Source organism: Prunus avium, unplaced genomic scaffold, assembly GCF_965620075.1.
Source record: "Prunus avium unplaced genomic scaffold, drPruAviu1.hap1.1 HAP1_SCAFFOLD_28, whole genome shotgun sequence".
In the NCBI taxonomy this organism is placed as follows: Eukaryota; Viridiplantae; Streptophyta; class Magnoliopsida; order Rosales; family Rosaceae; genus Prunus; species Prunus avium.
In genome coordinates, this window is record NW_028276887.1 from 192,501 (window position 1) to 195,000 (window position 2,500).

Below are 2,500 nucleotides of genomic sequence, written 5' to 3' on the forward strand. Positions count from 1 at the left end.
GCGAGGCTAAGGATGGCTTGCCTCGCCTTGCCTTGGCATGCCGTGCCCATGATGTGGCCTTGACCAAGCCATTCAAGCCATGCGTTGCCTTCGCCTTGGCATGCCGTGGCCTTACCTCGCCATGCGATGCATTCCGACAAAGTGACGCGAAGCGGAAGCCTATCATGGCGTAAAAATGTCGACAAAATTTTTCGACATTTGAATAATGGGGTTTGACAAGGTTTGAAAAATTCAATACAAATGGTAGGCTTGAATGTCGACAAAGTGACGCGAAGCGGAAGCCTACCACGGCGTAAAAATGTCGACAGATTTTTTCGGACCTTGTCCTGCCATGGGCTGCGCGCAGCATGCCGGCAGCCTGTGCGCAGCGTGCGCACAGCATGTCGGCAGCGTGCGCACAGCATGCCGGCAGCGTGCGCGCACCATGCCGGCAGCCTGTCGACAGAATTTTTCGAAACTTGTCCTGCCATGCGCGCGCGCAGCTTGCTTGCAGCGTGCTGATTCTGTCGACAGTGAGGCTAGCGAAAGTTGTCCTGCCATGGCGTGCGCGCAGCCTGTGCGCGCAGCTTGCGCATCTGTCGACAGTGAGGCTAGCGAAACTTGTCCTGCCATGGCATGCGCGGCGCCTGCGCGCAGCCTGCGCGCAGCATGCGCACAACATGCGCGCAGGCTGTGCGCAGCGTGCGCGGAGCTTGCGTGCAGCTTGCGCATCTGTCGACAGTGAGGCTAGCGAAACTTGTCCTGCCATGGCATGCGCGCAGCGTGCGCGCAGTCTGTGCGCAGCATGCGCGCAGCCTGTGCGCAGCGTGCGCGCAGCTTGCGCATCTGTCGACAGTGAGGCTAGCGAAACTTGTCCTGCCATGGCATGCGCGCAGCCTGCGCGCAGCATGTGCGCAGCATGCCGGCAGCATGGTTCCAGGTTTTTTCAAATGTCGACAGAATTTTTCAAATCTTGTCAAACCCCGTTTTTATTGAAATTTCCTCGCACAATAAGCTCCCCATAAGTAGTCTATGATTTTTAGGACCTTCTCCAACTTACAAAACTAAAAAATTCCTCCCGGATTTGTTTTAATGATTTTTTCAATTTTACGACTTCTAAAAATAATAAAAAATACTTCCCGACTTCAAAAATTTATGAAACTTTTTCCCATCATAGATTGCATGTTTCTTAGTATCCCTGCAAAAAATCACGTCCAAATACCTTGTATTGAATTATTTAGAGCCCATTATGACTCCTCGCGCATAGGTGATGTCTCTTCCTGTCAAAGGGCTAAATGCATAAAATGCTATATAGGGGGGTGTGTGTTGCCTGCATATGCATGGCAGCCCATGCCTTCCTAGCTGCAGCCCCCTTCCCCCACGCCACACCCATGTCATGTTGCCTCGATATGTTGCCTCGGTATTATGGGTTTGGTGTCGGGGTCGAGGGGCTGCCACCCATGGCGGTGGTGGCCGGAATCCGGCCGCCGCCACCATGCCGCCGCCATGGGTGAGGGAGGAAAAAAAAGGCGTGGAAAGTTGCGAAATGGGGTTGTCTAGGCTTTTTTTTGGCATGGGAGAGCATGGAGTGCTAGGAACTCCTTCTCAAATGCACGGGCATGTCGACCACAACCTCATTTCGCAACAACAACCACCCGTGTGGGGTGGCGGTGGGTGGATAGTCGCGGATTGGGGCTTGCCAAGCCAATGTTTTCAAAAAATTTCATCAAAATTAAAAACAAATGTTTTGTTGCCTTCGGATTTGTGGGCGAGCGGCGAGTCGGAGTGGAGCCGGTAAAGTTTAACCTCGGTGTGCACGGTTGTTTTTAGAAACTCAATCCAATGCCGGGGACGTTGAAAGTGACGCTCTTATGAGTTGCAAACCCGCAAGATTTAAAGAACCTTTTCAAAACAATTTCAAACCAACAAGATTTAAAAACAGAAATTTTCATCAAAATGAAAAACAAATGTTTTGTTGCCTTCGGACTAGTGGGCGAGCGGCGAGTCGGAGTGGAGCCGGTAAAGTTTAACCTCGGTGTGCACGGTTGTTTTTAGAAACTCAATCCAATGCCGGGGACGTTGAAAGTGACGCTCTTATGAGTTGCAAACCCACTAGATTTAAAGAACCTTTTCAAAACAATTTCAAACCAACAAAATTAAAAACAAATGTTTCGTTGCAAACAAATTGTGGGCGAGCGGCGAGTCGGAGTGGAGCCGGTAAAGTTTAACCTCGGTGTGCACGGTTGTTTTTAGAAACTCAATCCAATACCGGGGACGTTGAAAGTGACGCTCTTATGAGTTGCAAACCCACAAGATTTTAAAAACTTTTTGAAAATGTTTCTTCTAAATGACACATTTTGATCCTTGGCAAGTGCTCAATCCGTAACTATCCAATCACCGCCACACCACACCGGTCGGGAGTGTGTGAATGGTGTGCTTCCCGGGGTTGGCATAGATAATCTTTCGCATCGACAATCTTTTGCATGCGAGGGAATGTCTATGCCAACCCCGGGAAGCACAC